This window comes from Mustela lutreola, chromosome X (genome assembly GCF_030435805.1).
Source record: "Mustela lutreola isolate mMusLut2 chromosome X, mMusLut2.pri, whole genome shotgun sequence".
NCBI classification, from domain to species: domain Eukaryota; kingdom Metazoa; phylum Chordata; class Mammalia; order Carnivora; family Mustelidae; genus Mustela; species Mustela lutreola.
Window position 1 is genome coordinate 80330877 of NC_081308.1, and position 24394 is coordinate 80355270.

General features: G+C 38.1%; 1 long non-coding RNA gene across 5 annotated transcripts in view; it reads right to left on the reverse strand.

The window, feature by feature from the left end:
- Positions 1 to 2414: 2414 nt before the first annotated feature.
- Positions 2415 to 24394, reverse strand: part of LOC131821128 (uncharacterized) — an 86223-nt gene continuing 64243 nt past the window's right edge. For all 5 annotated transcript variants that reach the window (XR_009349840.1, XR_009349839.1, XR_009349838.1 and 2 more), the window contains one exon: positions 2415 to 2715. This is a non-coding gene — a long non-coding RNA (uncharacterized LOC131821128). The remainder of the gene's footprint in view (positions 2716 to 24394) is intronic.

The window sequence follows — 24394 nt, forward strand, 5'->3', positions numbered from 1 at the left end:
AGGTCTTCACGATTCATTGCCGGGCAACCCGAGAGCTGGAGGAAGGTGTCCCCTTGTCCACCACTGGGTTGCAGAAAAACTGTGTCAACTGCCATAGAGGTTAGGACATATCCCAGCCTCTCGGAGTCACGGAGGTCACCTGGTAACTGGCAGGGTCCGCCCTGAAGTGGCCGCGATTAGGGCAGGGCTTTCCAGAAGGAGGCGCGGAATCGGGAGAAACTCACCACAGCTTCAGAAGTGGCATTCGGAAAGGCAGGCCCGGGTCCGGTTAGGGAAAGGAGAGAGCCTCCCCACTGGGGTGGGGGCTCAATCTCCTTCCCAGGTTTCGGCACAAAATGTAAAGTTTTCCGGCCATATAGACACAACACCAGGAAAAGTGGGTGCAAGGCAAGATTTATTAAAAGCACTCTCTGGCAAAGTTTCAGGGCTCAAGAGAAGGGGAGCCAGGAAAGTTGCGCCGGGAGGAGGTGGGCACCCTTGGTCGAGGTTCCGCGACTCTGGAAAGCAGAGTGGTGGAAGTCGCGCCCAGGGCAGGGAAAAGGGGGCTTTTAAGGGGCCTCGAGGGGAGTTCAGGGGTCCTTTGGCAAGTTTCCCTTATTTGGATATTTCGCCTGCTCATCAGGGTCCCATTGGTCCACTGGAGCCCGGGGCGGGGGTCTCAGATTCCCGTTTGTCAGGGTCCCATTGGTCCACAGGAGCCTGGGGTGGGAGGGTCTCAGATTCCCGCTTTTCAGGGTCCCATTGGTCCACGGAAGCCCCAGGGCGGGAGGGTTTTCAGATTCCTGCTTGGGTCTTTGTTCTCCTGTCCCAGCTCAGGTTTTGTGGTGGGGACTTTCGCCATCTTAAGTAGCCCTTTCTTTCTGCCAGCCCAACAAAAATTATTAGGAGATATTAATTGGTTATGCCCAATGTTAGGTATTCCTACACATCAACTTACAAATCTATTTGCCACTCTTGAGGGAGACCCTAACCTTGACAGTCCTCGAAGCTTAACACCACAGGCTGAACAGAAGCATCAGTTCCTTGAAGAACACCTTCATCAAGTGTTCTCTCATCAATATGAGCCTACATTACATTTACTGTTATTTCTATTCCCTACTCCCCATTCACCTACAGGGCTGAAGCTCAATAAGACTCTCCTTTAGAATGGATCTACTTGAAACTTGAAATGGATCTCCTTTAGAAATGGATCTCCTTTAGAATGGATCTACTTGGAGATCCTAAGGTTTTAACTGCATATGTTAACCTCCTTGCAGATCTCATTATCCTTGGCCAAACCAGATGTCTTTAAATATTGGGATACAACTCTCATGCTATCATTCTTCTTATTTCTGTAAAACATTTTTCTTCCCTATTTCCTTTGAATGATTATTTCCTTAATGCTTTAGCAGGATATTCTGGAACCATTGGAAACCATTACCCTGTGAATAAATTATGGGATTTCCTAAAGAAGACATCATTTGTAATTTCTAATATCTGTAAAACTAGTCCAATTCCAGGTACTCCTGTATATTTTATTGACAGCTCCTCGACTAGAAAAGGAAGCATACATGGACCTGGCTTAAACCTCTCAATTCAAAGTGAGGGTGCATCAGCACAACAAACAGAAATATTCGTTCTTACTGCTCTGTTAACTTAAGTATCTTCTGCACTTAACATAGTTTCTGATTCGGCTTATGTAGTTGGTCTCTTTCCCACCATTGAAACAGCTTAGCTATCTACAACCCAAAAAACCATGTTACACCTTCTCACAAAACTACAGTCCCTTGTGTAATCATGTTCCCATCCTCTCTATGTCACCCATATTAGGGCCCATTCTTCTCTCCCAGGACCCATGGTAGAAGGTAACCGTCAAGCACATAACTTGACATGTCCTATCACCTGCAGATGAACACTCAGTTTTGCATACTAATGCTAACCAACTGCACAACTGTTACCACATTCCACTTTGAAAGACGCATAACATTGTTCAATCCTGTCCTATTTGTGCACCTTTGCACTGTCACCTACACCCTTCATGAGCCAATCTTCATGGCTCCCAAGTCAACAAACTATGGCAAATGGATGTAACTCATTTCGGTCTCTTTCCTTGTCAATCTTATTTACATGTTATTGAAACATTTTCTAAATTTCTTTGGGCAGTTCCTCAATCCTCCAAGTCCTTTACTGCCATCTGCTCTACTCTATTGCAATTTTTAGTGTTATGGGGGTCCCTAGTACCATAAAAACTAATAATGTGCCAGCTTACACAAGCCACAAATGTACTGCCTTTTGTTCTTATTGGCAGATTCATCATATTACAGGTATACCTTATAATCCACAAGGAAAAGATATAATTGAATGAGCTCATTGTACACTAGGACAGCAATTATTTAAAAACAAAACAAAACAAAAAAAGGGGGGCAACCCCCAAGGATGTTTTAGCACTCTTTATTTACTCTTAATTTTTCAAATTTACCCAAGGTGACATTCAGACAGAAAAACACTTCTCACAATCACAGCAACCCCTTGAGGCATCTATTCCTATTTGGTTCAAATCTTTTAATGAATGATTCCCTGGCTTCCTATTAAGGAAAGGCAGAGGGTCTGCTCTTATTCCCTCAGATTCCAGTGATGGACCCTCCGAAACACTATGGCTTCCTCTTCGGCTCATCAGGCCCTGGGAAACTGATGACACTGCTGATAACCACTTCACCCCTGATCTCCAAGAAAGATCTGGAAATACAAGAGACACAGGAAGTCACTCACAAAATGCACGTGCTGTCCCTTCATAAGAAGAGCCCCCAACCATATCAGCATAGGGCCAATCCAACCACATGGGGTCAGATTAAGGCCCTGTCAGCTAAGGGAGAAGGAGTTTTAGGATCTACCTGAAGCCCACAGACCCCTGAGAACTTGTTTTTGGTTATGGTTGCTCTTCTGACCTTTACATCAGTGGGTTTCTCCTCAAATGATGAGTGAACAAACAACAGGCATCTAGCTTGGAACTGGCTCATAAGATGTTGCAATTAATAAACAAAAAAGGGGGAATTTTTGGAACACAACCTGGATCCTTGCCAATGTGACTGGGGTCATGTCAAATCCTGTGAGCAAACTCCAGGAGATGGAGGGCAAGAGTCTCCCTTGGCCAATGCCCGAATTAACATGGGAGGATCCCCAGAGTGTTCTCCTGTCCTCTTTTAGATAGATCTGATAAGTGTGAAGAATCATTAGCTTGCTCTTGTCATTTAAAGCTAAGAGATAATCATTATTGTTCACTTGTCTCACTTGATTGACTGCACGTAAATCACATCTCACATGTAGCCCACGCCCTGCACATAAATCTATATCCTTTTGTAATGGGATCTTGTGGAAGATATAAAAGAAGTGGTTGTTTTTTTGAAATTAGTATACTAATTTCAAAGCAACTGGGGTGCCTGGGTGGCTCAGTGGGTTAAAGCCTCTGCCTTCAACCCAGGTCATGATCTCAGGGCCCTGGGACCGAGCCCTGCATTGGGCCCTCTGCTCACCAGGGAAACTGCTTCTTCCTCTCTCTCTGCCTGCCTCTCTGCCTACTTGTGATCTCTGTCTGTCAAATAAGTAAATAAAATCTTTTTTAAAAATAAATAAAAGAAGTCATTGTAAGAAATAAAGATGCCTACTGATCATCAGTTGGTAGTCCCTCCATCATTTTGGCTCCGATCACCAGGATCCCCACCTCGTGAAAGTGACAGTTCAGATATTAATTTTATCTTTGCACTGAATCAAATCCCTAGATGTAGGACTTTGCCTCAGATATACATGTAGTCATAGTGTATTGATATTTTGGGATTAATCCCTAATATCCATACGTAGCACCATATGGATTATGTATGTGCATACATTCTTCTTTTCTCCTCATTTTTTTCCTAAAAACTAAATTAATGGAACAAACAGAATTTTACAGTTATATCCAGGTTTGAATCTCAGTTCCACTACTCAGTTTCTTACTACTTTCTCTGTGTCTCAGCTTCTTCATCTCTAAAATGTAGATAATAATAAGTATCTCATAGAATTGTGTGAAAATTAAATGAAATAATTTGCATGTGAGCACTTAAGTTTTGGTTCCATTACTGTTTCTCTCCATGCCTTTCAATTTAAAAATCCGCACATGCGTACATACACACAAACATTCACACAAACACAGACACATGCAAGAGTTATATTCAACATGACTATAAGCTTCATGAGAGCAGAAATCACAGGGATACAGTGTTTACCACTCTATCCCTAGTGTATGGTTATTAGGGGATCCTCAAATATATTTGGAGTTATAAAACAAGATTAGTTAAGAAATTGAGCCTTTGTTCAACTAAATTTCTCAGTCAGTTTAGAGATCTTAGTTAAACTAAAAACCTACCATATACACTAAAGGCCTTAACAGGTGTCACTTCTGTAGACTCTATTTTATGATCTTCAGTTAATCAATATGAAGTCTATTTAAGTGACTTTTTAAAGTATTTGGTTTTTGTCTGAAACTCCAAATAGGCAAGTATACTAATTTGATAGGACTGTTGTACCATAAACTGAGTGGCTTGAACAACAGAAATATATCATTCTAGAGGCTAGAAATTCAGGATCAGGATATCAGCAGGATTGGTTTTTTCTGAAGGCTATGAATAAAGGATCTGTTTCAGGCCTCTCTCCTTGGCTCATCAATTACTGTTTTCTCCCTCTATATGTTCACAGTGTCTCATCTTTATGCATACCTATCTCTATGTCCAAATTTCCCCTTTTTATAAGGATACCAGTCATTTTAGAGACTACTGTAATGATCTCATCTTATCTAATTCTAACTGCAATGACCTTATTTCCAAGTAAGGTAATATTTTGAGATACTGGGGGTTAAGACTTCAACACATGATTTATTGAGGGATCATAATTTAACCCATAACAGCAATTTCTAAGGGATTATCTTTAAGGCTTCTGGGTATAACCTATCCCTGGAGTATTTCTTACTATTGCATATAGAAGAAAACACTTGACATTTACTGAATTAACATTTTGGGATGTTTTGACTATTCTCAAATAACCTTAAAACACATAGTAGAGTGAGCCACTTAACTTGTGAGGGTAACTAGCTATCTATAGGCATCTGTATTTTAACTGACTTTGTTATTAACTATTATTGAGAATGTTTCACATGTTGGAGGGAGAGGACAGGAGGGATAAAATTCTAGTGAATTTTGAAAAACCAGTATATGGGGATATGTCAAATAAGCTGAAATATAATGTAAGAGAAATGTGGGGGACTGCAAAAACATGAAACCATGTTTGTGAATAAGTGCAAATAGGTGTATTTTGGAGGAATATCAAGGACCTTTTGGATATAGGACAAGATTAAGCCTCAGTCGTGATTATATATGTCCACTAAAATGAATCAAAATGTAGTCATTCCAATCATTTCAGTCATATTCACAATGGATATAAATGCAGGTGAATTGAACCAAATAGTGATCTTTAAAATAGTTAAATCAATTCCTTTCTTAAAATTGGCCAATTATTTTATTGACTAAAATTTTTAAAGTTTCATTGAACATATGTCATGTTTCCCAACAGATCATCCAGGTCAAAATAAAGAGTTTGCTTCAAATTATTTTGGGGAATAAAGGTGAATTGATGCAATGGTCTTATGAAGGATAGATTTTTTTTTTTTTTTAAATCATGCTTCGAAAGGATTAATACCCACCTTTTGTAGCAACATGGACAGGACTGGAAGAGATTATGCTGAGTGAAATAAATCAAGCAGAGACAGTCAATTATCATATGGTTTCACTTATTTGTGGAGCATAAGAAATAACATGGAGGACATGGGGAGATGGAGAGAAGAAGGGAGTTGAGGGGAATTGGAGGGGGAGATGAGACTATGGACTCTGAAAAACAATCTGAGGGTTTTGAAGGGGCCGGGGATGGGAAGTTGGGTGAGCCTGGTGGTGGGTATTATGGAGGGCACATATTGCATGGAGCACTGGGTGTGGTGCATAAACAATGAATTCTGGTACACTGAAGAGAAATTTTAAAAAATAATAAAAATTTTTTAAAAATCATACTTCATTGCCTATCAGTGTAAGGCGAGTACTTATATGTTTGGCATTCTGGAAACTGTCATCTATATGTTTAATTTGATTTCTAAAAATCTTGAGTGCTTTGTAAAATTGCACTTTTTTCTCAAATGTAAAGCAATATGTTACAGAAGAATGAGTTTTGGACCAGGAGAAAGAAAAAAAATCTGAATTCCAGTCCCAGATCTGCCCTGTGGCCTTGGAAAAGTCAAACAGAGCTCCTGCTTTGCCTCAGCAAACTAAAGGTTTCAATCAGATGATATGCAAGTTCCCTGAACCTAGAGAGTCTATAATTCTGTTATATATAATTATTATATCGCTAGTGAAATATTTTCATTCAAATGCAAAATATATTAACATAAAAGAGAACTTTTTGCTCTGCTGGGTTTAAGGTATGGTAATAGAGGCTAATCATTTGAAGAACCTTCACCATCAACTTTTCAGTCTGATCATCTTCATATTGTATGTCATAAGGTACCCACATAAAATATTACATGCTTTTAAATATTTTTGTCTTTTACTCCAAAAGACTAAACTCTTTATTCTGTCAACATTACAATACAACTAAATACCATGCAATTTTATTTTACATAAATCCTGGCAGGAGTTACCTTGGTGCTTTTGTCTTGCCTAAGAACCAGCTACATTTCTACTGTATATATACCAAATGTTCTTTTCATTTTTAAAATTTTACATGGGAGATCTTATAAAATTGATTTTCCCACCTCTCTAACCACCCTTGATGATATTGTAATTCTTTCAAGTAATTAACTATGTTATGACTAATTTTATTTTTTTAAAGATTTTTATTTATTTATTTGACAGAGAGAGAAATCACAAGTAGGGAAGAGAGGCAGGCAGAGAGAGAGGAGGAAGCAGGCTCCCCGCTGAGCAGAGAGCCCAATGTGGGGCTCGATCCCAGGACCCTGAGATCATGACCTGAGCTGAAGGCAGGGGCTTAACCCACTGAGTCACCCAGGAGCTCCTATGCTATGACTAATTTTAATAATGATAACATTTTAACTCAATCCCACAATTTTAATGTTGACAATGTGATACTTGGAATGTAAATGTATTTAGCCCACATTCCAAATGTTTTATTTTTTGACACTTACATTGAATAAGAAAGTGTTTGATATAATACATGTCCTTTAATGAACATGGGGGTCATATATTGATCAATTTATGAGTAGAGTTTAATTTTTGAGACACGGTATTTAAAACTGGTAACTGAACTTCTGTATTTCAATTCATGAGGAGGTCAGTTCTACCTTTTGTTTTGTTTTGAACTTTAAAAAAAATACACTTTTTAGAAAATGACCTGAAGATTGGCAGAACAGACTTTCCACAGCTAAACATAGAGAAGAGGTCAGGCCACCTAGAAGAGGGTAGGAATAGCAGAGAAGGAGAAGCAGTTGGATGCTAAACAGATTCATGTCCTTGGGAGTGTGGGAGTGAGGGAGCTCTGGGCAAGGATTGGAAAGAGAAACAGACCCTCACATCAGAGAATTCTACCCGGGGAAGATGAATCTCCGTAACATTTGGCTTTGAAGACCAGAGGGGCTGAATTTCCCGAGTTCTTAAAAGAAGTAGAACTTAAAACTTGGAATTTTAAAAATCTGGAGAACCAGAAAGATGAGAAGCTGAGTCTCCACCCTTAAAGACACAGCAGGACAAACAGCCTGCAGAGATAAAGCCATCAGTTTGAAAAAGCACCTGGGGAAGGAGAGTTGTTTATTCATTTTAGAGTAAGTCCTGGAGGGATAGATATTGGTGGGGGATTCCTCAAGGAAAAAAGGACTTGATGGGCACCACTTTCTCCCCCTCCCCAGCCTAGATACCCAGCTACCTGGGGAAACCAATACTGACAGTCATCTCCTACCATGCTTGCACCAGCACCCTGACACCCCCAACTCTTGTGTTGTGCTTCTGTGAATCCATCTCCTAGGACACCCCCAACTCTTGTGTTGTGCTTCTGTGAATCCATCTCCTAGTCTCCTCCTGTAGGAGACTACCAGCCGACAAAACTTGCTACCCTGCCTCTCCAGCCCTGTGCATGTTGCAGTTCCACCCCCTCCAGTATGTTCTTGACCCAAGCCCATCCAAAGCAATACTACAAGCCTAGCAGTGTGCAAGCAGCCTGGGTAGAAACCAGCACCACTCTAAAGGGACTCCTGCCCCAGGGAGAGGGGAAGATAACCACACACATTGGTCTTACTAGGAACCCAATAGTGGGCTGGGGGCAGACAGCTGGCCTGACTGCAGGCCCCATTAACCAACAAAACCTTCTCAGAGGACAACACAGGAAAATGTCATGCAGTTTGGTGCTACTTAATCTCTGGTAAATGCCTGGTCTGACTCAATTCAAGCCCAAGGCAGTCCTCAACTGGCTCACTAACAACACAGGAACCAGACCCTGAAGCTAAATAAGGACAGAACGGGGAATGAACTCATCTTGGGACTGATCTCTGCAGAAGAACCAGGCAATCAACTGCAGTATTTACAAGCAGATAACTCTGAGGAAGTCTACTAACAAATGGATCACAGCAACTAGACTCTAAGTCACAATAGTATTTCAAGTTGGTAACGTAGTCCTATGATGGTTCTGCGCAATCAAGATAACAGGACACTGCCAAAAATCTTTTGTCCCTGCTATAAAACAGATTCAGGTATCACTTCCTCCAGGATATCTTTTCTAATCATCACCCAGGCTATGTGTAAGCCATTCTTCTCTGCTTCTTTACTTTGTGTTAATCTATGATACACACTATAATTGTTCAGCCATTCATTCAACAGATATTTATTAAGCATCCACTGTACGCCAGACATTTTACTAAGAGTGGGAACAAACTAGTGAACAAAATAAAGTCCCTGCCCTCATTGAGCTTATATTTGTGGAGGCTGAGAAAAATCAAGGCCATCCCACCTCACGTTTAGCCTTAGCATAGGTACAGCCATCTCAGCTCTGGCAGCCATCTCAGATTCCTGTGCCCAAGGGCTGAACTTTCCCCTACCCTGCTTTGGTTCCAGGAAGCCCCATCCTGCTTTGGTTCCAGAGACCCCCACCCTGCTTTGGTTCCAGGAATTCCCACCCTGCTTTAGTAACAGGAACCCATAAATGCCCCTGCCTTAACTAAGCTCGGGGTCTGAGTCCCTACTCCGCTGTGTCGGGTATACTTGGGCCCAAGCTTAAGCTTGTCAAATAAACCCTTGTGTGACTGCATCGGTGCTTGGCTCCTTGGTGGTCTCTCAGATGCAAAAACTTGGGTACAACATATTCTAATGAGGGGAAAGAACACATACACTAAAAATAAACATGTAAATATAGACTGTGTCATGGTGATAAGTACTATTAGAGAGAATAATGCAGATAATGGGAATACAGTGTGGAGAAATTTTTACTTTTTAATGTATTATACATTTTTGTGTAATCTCCTTTTTAAAGTTAGCTTTACCTTTGTTAATAAATATTCTTCTAAAATATTTTTTATGTTTGCATATATTTTCCCTTATATAGATGTATGTATGTACTGTACCTATGTAACTATTCCTTCATTGTTGGGCATTTAGCTTTCCTCTTTATCATAAACAATATTGAGAAGAACATATTTAAAGTTATCCTTTGGGAGCATATCCTTGGTTATTTCCATAGGATAAGTTTCTAGAAATGAAAGGGTTGTAACTTGGCTGTTGCCATGATGAACAAATCTCAGTCATCTCCAATCCTTTGGACACTGGCATTGGCATCAATAGCCACTTTCTGTAGGAGTCAGTTCCATAGCTTAGTTATTCTCCATGATCCTGGACCCACACGTCCACCTTTCTCTTTCTTTTCCCAATGACTCTCAAAAAAGGAGCAACAAACTTAGTGGCAGAAGCCTTGAAAGTATGATACTACCAGATGAAACGCCTCAAAACTTGCTTAGCGAAATAAGTCAAGCAGAGAAAGACAACTATCATATGATCTCCCTGATATGAGGAAGTGGTGATGCAACATGGAGGCTTAAGTGGGTAGAAGAATAAATGAAACAAGATGGGATTGGGAGGGAGACAAACCATAAGTGACTCTTAATCTCACAAAACAAACTGAGGGTTGCCGGGGGGAGGGGGTTGGGGAGAAGGGGGTGGGATTATGGACATTGGGGAGGGTATGTGATTTGGTGAGTGCTGTGAAGTGTGTAAACCTGGTGATTCACAGACCTGGGGATAAAAATATATGTATATAAAAAATATATGTTTATAAAAAATAAAAAAAAAAAAAAAAAAAAAAAAACTTAAGGAGCCTTTGTTTAAATCTAAAGGTATTGCTGTTTTAAATCCAAAAATTTCTACTGTAGGTATGGATGGTGACAACCATAAAGCTAACTATAAAATCTCCAGCTTTACTTCAACTCCATCTTTAGCTCCTTGTAGAACAAACCAAAATTTTGAATCTATTCCTTGACCTTAACCTCCCAGAATGTGTGACTTCCCTTTCACCTCAACTTTTCTCAACTCTAGTCTCCTGGCTAACAAGATATATATATTTTTTTAAGATTTTTATTTATTTGTCAGAGAGAGCGAGCCCAGGCAGACAGAATGGCAGGCAAGGGCAGAAGGAGAAGCAGGCTCCCCGCCAAGCAAGGAGCCCGATGTGGGACTCGATCCCAGGACGCTGGGATCATGACCTGAGCAGAAGGTAGCCGCCCAACCAACTGAGCCACCCAGGCGTCCCAGCAAGATGTATTTTGACCATACTTTTCTTTTTATCTACCATTATCAAGTGAATCACCAAAATATTGTTCCAGTCATGATGAATATAGACCTGGCCTTGGTGTTGGAACCCAGAATAGGCTAATACATTATTATCCTTTTTCTCTTCATTTATTACCACCTCCTTGTTATTTATCAATATTGTGCGAAAGAGCTGTAGGAGATTTAGAACATCTCAATGCACTGTGTATTTGCCCCCAAAGCCCAAAGAAATGGCTGGGATATGGTGTACAGATTAACTAATAAAACAGTTTCACTTTTTATCAGCAGCTTTTTTTAAAGAGTAAACAATTTGATTATTAGGGAGGTCAAGCTAATGTGTAAAATAGTTTTAAGAGTTTGCGTTTTTCATTTGTCCTTGACTTTACTTTCTCTTATAAATAGAAATGATTATAAATTGTCTCTAAATAAACTAATATGTTTTCTTTTTCTTGTTTAAATTAATGAATACACAAAGCTTGGTTTTCTCAAGGTGATAATGGGCAAACTGGAAGCCGTAGAGACACCCATAGGTGTGGCTTTCCTACATCCCTTCATCACTGTTTTCATCAGGGAATGGTCTTCAAACAACAAGACCATGCTACACAAGCAAGCTCACATTTTCACTTTCAGCCTCTCAGATTGAGAAAAAGAGTTACTGGCCCATGAGTTTTCTTGTACACATGCTTTATTACTTACCTACTTTTACAGATATACAAAGGAAATAAGCAACTTTAATAGGGATGTGAGATTTACCTTACCTGGAAAACAATATACTACACAACATGAACAAAGCCAGTAGGTGTAAGAGATCCTCTTAGAGGTGATTAAGTGGTATCCTCCTGCCTATAAATCATAGCTCATACTATCCAATCTCCTCTATTCCTTAAATGATGGATTTCACAGGGTGTTGTTAATCATATAATCTATATATTACTATATACTACTATTTCTTTTACTTTCACCTGAAAATGGAGCTGGCAAGACTATCTAAATTTGATTTTGAGATGAATATAGAAAATATACTGAGAGACTCAAGTTGTTGCATTACATTAGTTGAGAAGCATTTAGAGTCTGCCTTGAAGTGATTGTTACATACTCACTCTAACTTTGATCAAATGGGAGAAGTTTTTGTTCAAGGTAAGACAGATCAAACTGGAGATGACCAAAGATCAGGAGACAGCACTGATTCACAAGGAAATAACATATCCAAATACCAAGCCACAGAAGGTAATGCAGATAGATGGCCAGGTAGTGTAAGAAAGAGCCAGAGGGTGATAATAGATAGGGTTCCTAAAAATATGGAAGTATGACATTAGAAATATATGACCCTGAGATCACCACCTGAGCTGAAACCAAGAGCTGATGCTCAATCAAGGCACCCACCCAGGCACCCTCAAAATAAAAGACTTTTAAAATCAGTTGCCAACTATCAGGATATAACAGTGACATAGACTGAATCTTATGAGACTTAGTGCTTTAGTAATCCTTTCCTACCCACAGGTAAGGCCACAGATGCTTCACAGAATGTTGCTACCTCTATAGTCTAACACCTAAAGGTATTATTTCCTGAAACCCTTTTCCTGCCTCTCAACATACTTCTTCCACCTTGGCAGCCTTCTGATAGCAGTTATACTGCTTAACTCCTGCTTTTTTACCTCTCTTCCCTGTTCCTTTGAGTAGGCTCTTTATGAATTATTTGATTCTCCATACCAGCTTTGTTCTCATGCCTTCATGCTCTGTAGACCATAGGCCATATCTAACTTTCCCCCATGTCCAGCAAAGCTTAAAGGAATCTCCTTGAACATCTATGATCTTTAGTGTAAAGATTATCTGAGACAGCAAAAACTCTGAAGTTTATAAGTTTGTAAGAGATTTGGAAAGGAAATAACCATGTCCCTCCTCTTCTTCAGTCCAGGCAGGACTAATACTATGCCACTAGACTAAAGTACAAAATGGTCCCTCCACAACTTGAAACCTAGAACACAAGAGATTTCAGGTTCAGCCATTCTCAGTACTATTCCTGAACTTCTCCACCTTTTGGATACTATTTTGTAATTTGTGGGTAAGTGTGGCTCCTTCACTAGGCTGAAGATGCCTGTGTCTTATTCACCTTTGTATTTTCTACATGGCCTAGTAGAGTACTTTATATGTATAGGCACTCAATAATTGTGTAAAATAAATAACAAAACAAACTATGGGGAAAAAGCGAATCAATAATGGGGGAAAGATGACTATTTGAGAATTGTGTTTACATAAAATTGGGATGCTTATCCATTAAACGAGGCTTTGTCTAGTTGGTTGGTTTGGGTAGTGACAGAAAAATAATCATAAATAACTATAATATGTTTGTAACCTTATTTTCTTTACAGTCTACTAATGAAGCTGGGGAGGAGAGGGTCCAATAATAGTAAAATTTAGTCAATCTCTCAGCCTCCAATAGCTGTGTATCTGGAATACATTCTCCCTTCCAGTTTGGAGGCTGGAGCAGCATCAAGGAGTGGCTCACATGGTTTATGTGAGCTAGTGATGGCTTTCCTCCTTTTTATAGCATTCATCATCTCTGCCTCTGCTGCTCCAGACCTGGGCCCTGGCCATAACTATCACATTTGTCATACTTCTGGATGTTAGCCATGATGTTGTAGCCTTAGTAGCTTTTCCATTCCTTTCCAAGGGTCATTTCTACCCTTATTTGTGCAACAGTGTATTACTAAGCCACAAAGAGCATTGCCTTGTGCTTTTAAGTTCTTAGGATGACTCTAATGCTAGAGCTCTTTTATTTGACTTATTATCTACCAGAGCCAGAACCACCCCAGACCCTGAGCCTCCAGCACCAGGAATTTCCACATGTACTATACTCATGTGCTTGCTTCTTTCCCTCTAACAAAAATCTTTCTTTCTCTGATTAAACCAGTTTACCTCAATGACAACTCCTCTTTGAATTTGTTCCTTCCTATCTGTTAAAGTGAATTTCAGTTCAAAGGAGGGCTCTTATACTCCCAAAACTCAGGTTGGGCTATTAGTGCTTGGGCAGATATCACTTTCAACTTACTCACTTATTACAACTCATATCAAAGTCCTTAAACCCTCATATAGATAAATCCCTGATGGGTCTGTCCTCCTGGGCATCTAGATGTGCCTGGTCATGTTTGAATCCACAATGGTACTTTTATAACTTAGTCTCTCACTCTAGGACTCCTGCTACACTTGAGTAGATTTTATAACTAAAAAACAACAAAATTGTGAGAATAAAATAAGACCAAGCATGTGAAAATTCTTTGCATATTGCAGTGCTTTGCAAAGGCAATATATTATAATTAGTTCCTTATTGTTTGTCTAGTGGAAATCCAAGTCCATGGGAGAACTGAAGGCATCAAACAGGGAAAGTAAAAAATAAAATACGGGACCTGGCTGGCTTAGTCAGTAGAGCATGTGTCTCTCGATCTTGAGGTTGTGAATTCAAGCCCCATGTTGGATGTAGAGGCTATTTAAAAATACAATCTTAAAAAATCACAATTAAAAAAATAAAAGATAGGAATGATTGATGGAGAAATCAAGTTGATACACAAATGAACTATGCACTAAGTAGAATTAAATAGAATTTCTGTGGGCCTATTTGAATGCAATAGATACATGCCAAATGAATAGAGATAAAAGTTGGAAGATGGGGGGGGGTATCTGGGTGGTGATGGTTGGGCATCTGCCTTCAGCTCAGGTTGTGATCTCCAGGTCCTGGGATTGAGCCCCATGTTCAGCTCCCAGCCCAGCATGGAGTCTGCCTCTCCCTCTGCTTGTGCTCTTTTTGTCTCTCTCTCTCTCAAATTAATACATAAAATCTTTAATAATAAAAAAAGAACTTCTAAAAAAAAGTTGGAAGATGGTCCCAGAGTACCTAAAAAGTAGTCATACTCAGCCTACATACTTTAGGCAACAAAAAAATAAGTGAAGCTATACAGCATGGAGAATTACAAAGCTTGACTGCAGAGGCAAGTTACTAAGGTTTATATCTGAGCCTTATCATTTATGAGCTCTAGTGAATTTTGACAATAATCTAGTCTCCCCTCTATATATAATAGTACTGCTTCTCCCATGGGTTTTTGAAAGTATTACATGAGTCAATACACATAAAGCACTACTATCAGATCAGGCACATTAACAAATGCCCAGTATGAGTAAATTTTACAATTCATCTACTCATGCCATTGTATTTCACAAAAGCAAGTTGAATAGGGTTAGTGTTTATCCAAATTTTCACTAAAAACACTTTTTTTAAAAGATTTTATTTATGTATTTGACAGAGATCACAAGTAGGCAGAGAGGCAGGCAGAGAGAGAGGGGGAAGCAGGCTCCCTGCTGAGCAGAGAGCCCCATTTGGGGCTCTATCCAAAGACCCTAAGATCATGACCTCAGCCGAAGGCAGAGGTTTAACTCTCTGAGCCACCCAGGTGCCCCTAAAAACACTTTTTTTAAAAGACTATTCATTTATTTGACAGATATCACAAGTAGGCAGAAAGGCAGGCAGAGAGGAGGAAGCAGACTCCCCCCAGAGCAGAGAGCCCAATGCGGGGCTCGATCACAGGACCCTGGGATCATGACCTGAGCCAAAGATAGAGGCTCTAACCCACTGAGCCACCCAGGAACCCCCCAAATTTTCACTAAAGCAGAAATTCAGAGACTTTTTTCAGTTAGGTAGAATTTAGTGAATGTTACCTGAAATTGGACTGAAAATTGCTTCTTTAGTTTTAAGCAAATGTTAGGAAGTAGTCTAGAATATTCAAGTGATGTAACTCTTATCATATTAAACTAGCTCATTTGCTCTTTTCCTTACAATACAGGCACAGGGACACACTCATTTTAGGATAAGATCAAGAAATAATTTGATATTAAAATGATTAAAAATCTCATTTATTCAAAATGACTGCTATAAATGGAGATTAATCTCAAAATTGCTATAGAAAACATAATTTATATTCATGTGTAGATACAGTTTTATTTACAAATATCAGAGTTTACAGTGTACTTTGTTTCAAACTACTGCCATAAGTGGAAATTACTTCTCTACTATTATAGAGAACTACATTAATAATCATATATAGATATAGTTGAAGCTCTGAATGTTAGTGTATCAAGTAATTTGTCTTGAAGTACAGCCTTATAAAAGGAAATTACTTCATTAACTTTGAGAGCTTAATTACAAATCACACATAGATACAATTTAAGTTACAAATATTTGAGTTTATTGTGTAGTACTTGGAAATAATTGCACTCTAAAAACATTTTCAACAATTCTTGAAAACCAAATGCTTAACAAAGACCATAAAATGTTCACCATAACAATACTTTAAAAATTCTGTTTACTTACTAAAACAGGAATTTGAAACAATAATAAAAAAATTATGTGGGTGTCAGCATTGCTTATATTCTCTCCCAGAAAGGCACAGGAGTGTCAATAATATTCCCATTGGTCTAAAAGCAGGGCTCTCTGCCAGAGTCCTGACTCATAAGCAGCCTGCTGGCCATATTAAGCAGAGGAGCTGGCAGTTGATTAGCTGTGCTCTGAAAATAAATATCCTATTATTGTTGACAATGAAAATCACCACAGTTTAGAGAATCTCTAAGACTATACCATAATTCACATTAAGTAAGATAGACTATGCATTTGTGAAAACCCTTAATATAAACATACAGTGTCATGACATACGTCCTCATGGAATTTAGTTAAGCAGGTATTTAATAGCTGATCCTCATTGTAGTCAGCTCAACCATTTGAAGCTGATTATCCAGTTTCTGGGTTAGCCATGTCTTGCTTTTTCTCCTAGTGCTTCCTCTGGCTGAAAGCCTTTTGACCATTTCACTACTCATTAGCACCTGAAAAGGATAACTGAAAGCAGATGAACTCAAATCACTCAATTCTGCTTCTCATCAGCAGCTCTACTGAAGGGTTCTGTCTAGCAGGTGGTTTCAAGTATTAGATAAAATTACAGTCTGGATTATCAGTGGATTTCAATATCCATGTTGTTTCTGTCCCTCCTGACCTTGCATAATCTAGAGTTAGCCATATATACATTATTTGCCTTACCATATGAAGAAAAAAGTGGATTTTAAAGGGAAAATTAAAGATACTGGGTATCTGTTCTCCTGTTAAGGATTTTGCCTAGTTCCTTTATTGCATAGCTAACTAACAGGCACATAAGGTTCTGTGGGAATTCATACTAATTGTTATTTTTTAAAATTTTTATTTTAATTGGTAAAACCCTGAGAGTAATTTTATGGACATGTGGGTATTTAGACACGTTTCTCATATTTGAAAGGCTTTTTGAGAACATTTTAAACTCATAATTTGTCAACTCATTGCCTACACTAATCTCAATCAGAAATACTGTAGTCAGGGAGTGCCAGTAATAATATGCAGTTAAAGGTATATCCTAGGATGCATGAAGAAGAGTATGTCTCCAGTGAAAACAAGAAATCCATATCTTTCTAAATCATGAAATACTTCAATCTACTTTAATCATTGTTGTTCTGTGCATTTGAACATTTTAATTACAAAAGAATTACATGTTATTTTAGAAAATAGAGATAAACGTGAAAATTGCCCATAATCTCACCAGTGATAACCAGTTGCGATTTTGTGGTAAATGCTTATAGAACTTTTCTGTTCATAAGTCGATTAACTCACTATCCTCCAAGTGAAGTCATATGTAATTTTGTTTTCTAACTTGTTTTTTCACTTAATATGTTGGGCAGTTTTTTTCTATGTTGGTAAATAAACTTTTATAATACTCTTTGAATCGGATACACAGTATTCCATTATATGAGCATGTCATAATTCATTTAAATATTCTAGGTTTAGATATTCAAATGGTCTCCAGTTTTTGTTATAGTAACAAAAGCCATAAGAAACACTCCAGGATATAAATTTTGTGTGCATTCTCAATATTACCTCAAAAGAAAAGAAGAAATGAAATGCTAGATCAAAAGATATGTGTGTGTCCAAATATTTTTTGCTAAACAAATGCCCAAATAGTAGCCATACTAAGATTGCACAGATTTTTCACAAGAGCGATATCAGTAATATACTCCTTAGGATTTAATATATGGAAAGTAGTGTAACTTTCGAGGTGTGTGTGTGTTTGTGAATGTCTGTGTGTGTAACCTTTTAGTTTAATATGATGTGGCTGACTGTCACATTGATCTTTTTTGTTAGAGGTTTCCACTTAATGCACATATATATATTTAAATCTTATAGTTTACTGGTATCAATCAATTTAAAAGAATAGGTAGGCACCAAAAATACTTAATTTCTCTTGATGAATTATTATAATGAAACAGTAAATGAACTTATCTTCATGTGCTCAAATAATCTACTGTAATAAAATCTATTTTTCCCTTGATAAATATTCTGAATTTCCTTTGTACTACATTATATTCAATCTCAAATTAAAAACAACAAAAACAATCCAAAAAATATCTACTTATAGTTTTTTTTTTAACTAACAACCAACATTGAAGTAATTAATATCCATTACTACCACCACTCCATACCCCCTAAGGGAGAAACATATTATCTGAAAACATACAACATATTTTTTAACATCTGCAATCTTCCTACATACCAAGTCTTTTCCATCTCAGTAAATGATATCTCATTCCCTCCATCTGCTTAGGTTAAACACTTTGTTGTCATTCTTGACTCATTCCCCTTCTCTCACATGCTATATCCAATCCATCAAGAAATCCCATTGGCTATCCATTCAAATTATACCCTCAGTTTGACCAGTTCTCAAAACCTCCACTACTACCACCCAGGTTCAAGTCACCATCATCTATCTTCTCAATTACTATAGTAGTCTCTTAACTGATCTTCCTTCTTTGACCTCTGTACTCCTACAGTTAATTTTTCACATATCCCAAGAGATTCCATTAAAAATATGTGTCAGATCAAATCATTCCTCTCCTTAAAACCTTTTAATGGCATCCCACCTCACTTTGAGTCAAAGCCAAAATCCTTACAATAAACAGCACGACCCTATGGAACACCCTCACCTTTCAGCATTCTTTTAACCCCTCTGCTGTTTCTCCTCTCACTTTTCATTTCATGTCAGGTGCAATGGTTTCCATTTTATTTGTCTAATAAGTAGCAGCTATAAAGAAATTGCACTTTAAAAAAAAAAGAACTTGTATTTAAAGTTAGTTTCTACATGGCTACAGAAGTAATAGTTAATAAACAATCCATTGAAATGAGCTCAGTGTGTTTTGTGCCCTTCACTCACCCACTGTGGAACATCTCATAGTCATTTCTTAAATTTCACTCGACAAATTCATTCAGATAGTAAATACTTATTGAGCCAATTATATTCCAGGCTAGGCATATATCAATAAACAAAACAGACGAAAGCTTCTACCTTAGCAGAATTTTAATTCTATAGGGGTGGAAGAGAGATCACATACTAAGTAAATTGTGAGGTATGTCAGAAAGTAATAATGTAGTGAAACAATATAGAACAGGGATATGGAATTAGGAACTTGCACATGTACATATGTGTAAGTGTTGTGTTATGGACAGTTGTACTGTTGTTCCTTGCCACGGTAGCATAGATTTGACATATTTTTTGCATTGTACTTTGTATAGGTCATAGGGTCTGGCGATGTGCAATATCCTGGTTTCTGACATGATTCCCCCATAAACTGGCTATTATATGAGGTAATCTTCCTGTACTTTCCAGCATGACCTGTTCCTTAAATTTACTTTTACTCATTTTATTGCTTTAATAGCTAACACATTTATCTCCCTGCCCTCTGGGCCACAGATAGTAATTATGGCTGGCATCTTAAGAACTTGTTGGTGATCTTCTACTACAACCACTTCTTCCATTCTATTTGGTCTTCTCCTTGTTTATGCCTCAGGCCTGCCTGTGGCAGTCAGTGATACCCACATGCATTCCTTTACCCCACAAGTTTGACTGAAACTGCCACAGTCAGAAATGAATTATTGACTTGCAAAGAATTAGATATGGTGAGTCAGCTGGTTATTTTTTTTAGCAATGTGTCTAATTCTGGTGAGAACCAGTGTATTTATGTTTATTATAAGTCCATTACTGACCCTGAAGATGTGCAAATATCCAGGATAGTTCTGGGCTTCCATGATTTTTTAATCCTGAGATTTTGGCCAACTGTGAGAGAAAGCTTTGAGATGTTCCCAAGGGTTTCTGGAAAAACTGAATTTTTTAAATCTACTGAAGAGTCTGACTGTTTAGAAAAGAGAAATTTAATTGACATCTATTTAGGAGATTCTGCCTGGAGACAAGCTATGGAAAAATACAGCTCCACTAAAAACTGTTCCCTTTTCTCTCCTCAGAACTCTGATTCTCTCCTAGTTGAGCCATGTTCACAAGAGTTTTAAGTGGATTAATTAGTGCTTGAGAAGCATGTTTATAAATGAAAAGTAGCTAAGTACTAATATAATCTTTTAAACTCTGGATGTTTACCCTTTTTTATTCATATTACAGTTCTAATTTCATACTTTTTTCCATAGTGTCACCAGACTGTAGGTGAGCTCCTAAAATAGACAGCTACTAGGACTAAAACTGTTATATAACTGACTATGCAAAATAGCTCTGGGAAAGAAAGACTGAAACTGACTTGATAGTAATGATGACCTATTCTTTTAAAAGGATTCTTGTTCATTCAATGTCATCACACATAGTTTTTCAGAGATTTGGAAATAAAAGTATTTTGTATTTGGCATAGTATAAAAATAGTCATCGAAGATAGCTACAATGCCATAGAAAGTTTGTTTCAAAACTCAGATTTGGAATTAGAGTTTAGCAATAGGGCACATTAATTTTCACGAAAATCTTGGTATTTTAACTCTATTCCTCTGTCCTTAAAATTTTCATTATGTTTTTACAAATAAAGCTTAACAGGTTGTTATGAGATATTTCTCTTCCAAGACTGATTTAAAACTATTCATTTGAATTTATGACCAAGAGTCTTTGAGGGATGGGGCACCTGGGTGGCTCAGTGGGTTATAGCCTCTGCCTTCTGTTCAGGTCACGACCCCAGGATCCTGGGATCGAGCCCTGCATCGGGCGCTCTGCTTGGCAGAGAGCTTGCTTCCTCCTCTTTCTCTGCCTGCCTCTCTGCCTACTTGTGATCTCTGTCTGTCAAATAAATAAATAAAATCTTTAAAAAAAAAAAAGAATCTTTGAGGGAAACAAGTCAAAGTATTAAACCTACAGGCAATGAAAAAATACCATTGAACTGTAATGATTTCTTATCTGATTTCACCTTTTCCAAGTATCTTGGGAAAAAAATGTAAAAGCTAATAATATGAGCTGAAGCTACCAAGTTTTAAAACAGGAAAGTTACTGAAAGGTGGCTGAAAAAGTATGTGGGTGTATCATTGTTTCTAACTTTGAACAAGTTTAAACTTTGGTAGCTGCTCCATAATTAGTATCTAGATACCATAATACAGAAAGATTTGTTAGTTTGCTGTATCTAAACTGAGCAGAATGAGGATCTACTGTTCTTCTTAATATAAATAACAATCATTTAATGGTCTTCTGTGCTAGCTGTATGCATTACAATGTTAAGGAAACCAAAAATTTAACCACCCTGTCATATTAATTTTAAAACCTCCTTTAGGAAATAACACTTTATTTGTTTTTGCCTATATTGGAATTCTGTAGAATAGTTTGTGAAAAATTAAGTGAAGAAAATTGGTATACTGTGTCACAAAGATGTATACATTAAATTCCAATGGAGACTTCTAAATTATTGCTACCTGAAAAAAATGAATTGAACATTTGTGCTATAAAGTGTCTTACAAATACATGGTTTCAATGATAAATATATCAGATGCATTTAGTCAGCTGAAGCAATTACAAATGCCTACATAAGCAGAGATGGAACACTGGACAACTATTTTTAATGGAAAAAAGTCAGAAAATAATCATCCAATAACCAATAGACAAACTAAATGGCTAATCTCTAGGGGGAAAAAGTTCATCTATGAAAACAATATTATCCTCACTTTCTTTAGTACTTGCATATTTAATTCAGTAACTAAAGGGAGGCCATGTACTACTTTAACTATATAAGTATAAAGTATTTAAGAGGTGGAAAGCCTATAGTAAGAAAGTATGACCAAATTTCAGTTTGTATAAAAGGTTAATTGGGAGATGATAGTCCTATGTATGACTGGTGGGGTTACATTTTCATCAATTTATTAAGAGCTAGAAGAAGGATGAATATTAAAGCTAGTCCATATAAAGGGACTATTATAAAATACTCTTGGGGAACTAAGCAAAAGTTATCATTGGGTAACAGATGAACAGTGACAGATACAATTTAATATTCTGTGTATAAGTCAATGCACATTGGAAAAAACTATACTGCCTCCATAGTATGAAAGATTCTGAATTAGTAAATCTTGAGGAGGAAAAAAAACTTAAATGTCCAACAGAGACAGTTCAGTGAGATTGTCTGCTCAGTACCCAGCTGTGGTCAAATGCTGAATAAAATTTTAAAAGTGTTTTGAAACAAATGAAGAATTATTCAGAAGATATAATGATAAACCACATGCATATACCTAAATGTTGTGATCACAATACATACACAAAATATGTATGCATACATACATACCCAGATACATACAATACTTACTTGGCCTTGTTTACAGCAAATGGATATCTTTTAGCTTTTTTTTTTCTTTTGGTATTATGAAACACAAATAAGATGTGCTTAGTATTTTACTGTCCCTTATTGTCATAAAATAAGATAGGAAAATAAAATATACAGAGCCACAGATGGTTAGCTTTAAAGTAGGTAAGGGAAGGGGAGTGAAGATGGCAGAGTAGTAGGAGGACCCTATGCTTGCCTCATCCCTCCAACACAGATAAATATTAAATCATTTTGAATACCCAAGAAATTGATCTGAGGACTGACAGAAAAAACTACACAACTAGAGGAAGAGAAGAGGCCATATCATGAAAGGTAGGAGGTACAGAGACACGGTTTGGAAGAGAATAGGATCATGGGTGCTACAGAGGGGAGGGAGCCCTGTTTGCAGAAAAAGGCAAGATAAAGGAACTTACAGGGGAAGGCACAAGAACACATCCCCAAAGCCTTTGACTAGGAAAATGAAAGGGGCTGATTTTCTGGAGTTTTTACAACCACTGGGGCTCAGTCTAGAGTTATAGAGGTCTGTGGTTTGGCAGGTGTGGAGCCCAGAGGGCGCTGCAGTGTTCTTGTGGAAAAAAGGAGGGCAGATAGCTTGGGAACAGATAGTACAATCTGAGAATCCCCTGGGATGCACTGGGAGAGGTTGTTCCCCCTTTTTAGATCGCATCCAGGAGAGGTGGCATTTATGTCCAGGAGTAAAAAGAGCCAGGGGGTGACATTTTCCTCCCCCACTCCTTAGCATAAACTAACTTCAGTAAGCAGCACAGTGTCTACACTGGCAGCCGAGAAACTGCTTACACCAAATCCTGGTTCCCTGTGCTCTGCTGGTGCTGCTTTCCTCCAGCAAGTATGCCTGAACCACAGCATTGGGCCCCTCCCACAGAAGACCAGCAACCTCCCCCTCCACCACATGCACCATGTCAACAGACCATAGAGTTCTACAAAGCATCTGCTCTAGCGGAAATAACATAAGGTCTCTATTAACAAGCAGACCAGAGCACACCTAGCTAAAATTCACCGCACTCTGGCCAAGGTACAAACATTCCCCACTGCAGTCAAGGAGAAACTCTGCAGAACACTGACCTGAGGGAAAGAACAGCGGAAACACAGCAGCAGAGTGCACACAGCACACACCAGAGATACTTTTGAAAGAGCCAGGCCCTGGTCGGTATATGACTTCTTCATAAAGCCATTATCTCAGGAACAAGAAACTTAACAGGCTTTCCTTACACAGAGAAGACAGAGAGTGCAACAAAAGGCCAAGATGGAGAAATTTATCCCAAAAGAAAGAACAAGAAAAGGTTAGGGCCAGGGATCTAACTGAAACAGATGTAAGTAATATGCTTAATCCAGAATTAAAAACAACAACCATAAGGATACTAGTTGGACTTGCGAAAAGCATAGAAGACACCACAGAGACAAAAGACCTAAAAACTAGTCAGGACAAGAAGAAAAATGCAATAACCAAGATTCTAAACTGACTGGATGTAATGACCACAAAGATGAAGAGGCAGAGAAATGAAATAAGTGACATAGAAGATAAAATCATGGAAAATAATGAAACTGAAGATCACAGTGAATTCTACCAAACCTTTAAAGAAGAGTTAATACCTATTCTCAAACTGTTAAAAAAAAAATAGTAATGAATGGAAAACTTCCAAACGCATTCTAGGAAGCCAGCATTACCTCCATTCCAAAACCAAACCCACTAAAAAAGAAAATTACAGGCCAATATCCCTGATGAACTTGGATGCAAAAATTCTCAACAAAATACTAACAAACTCAATCCAACAGTACATTTAGAGAATCATTCACCATGATCAAGTGGGATTTATTCCTGGGTTGCAAGGGTGGCTCAGTATTCACATATCAATCAACATAAAACACCACATAAGTAA